The sequence below is a fragment of the Penaeus monodon genome, chromosome 21 (assembly GCF_015228065.2).
Source record: "Penaeus monodon isolate SGIC_2016 chromosome 21, NSTDA_Pmon_1, whole genome shotgun sequence".
In the NCBI taxonomy this organism is placed as follows: Eukaryota; Metazoa; Arthropoda; class Malacostraca; order Decapoda; family Penaeidae; genus Penaeus; species Penaeus monodon.
Genome location: NC_051406.1, coordinates 33,235,113 through 33,235,496, shown reverse-complemented (window position 1 = coordinate 33,235,496; position 384 = coordinate 33,235,113). Strand labels below are relative to the sequence as shown.

At 50.0% G+C, this 384-nt stretch overlaps 1 protein-coding gene across 1 annotated transcript in view; it reads left to right on the top strand.

Annotated features, from left to right (window-relative positions):
• LOC119586658 (serine/threonine-protein kinase 32B-like) overlaps positions 1 to 384 on the top strand; it is a gene marked incomplete at its 3' end in the record, with an annotated part of 121,163 nt that overhangs the window by 119,901 nt on the left and 878 nt on the right. The window lies entirely within an intron of this gene.

Below are 384 nucleotides of genomic sequence, written 5' to 3'. Positions count from 1 at the left end.
CTTCTCTCAGAGCACCGCGAGCCCCCATGCCCCCCCTCCTCCCCAGCCCGTTTGATCTGGCCCTAATCCGTCCATAATAAGTGTGCAAACCACTTAATCCCTCTCCCCTTGTCCGCACCTAACCCTTCCATCTTCCTCTACTTCCCTCAATTATCCTGATGCCTCGTACACAGCCTTCGTAACTCATTTACCCAGCATGAGTAACAGACAAGTTTGTTTGTGTCTTTATTATTGTTTTAAAATCCCTCCTCGTTCATAGTAACTGTTTCCATTCCAGTTAATTCTCCGGCCATTTCGCCCTGTCGGTATTTTTCTCTCCCTCCGTCTGTCTCTGTCCGTCTTCCTTGCAACGTTGCCTTCCATCGGGCGGTGTTGGTGCATGGA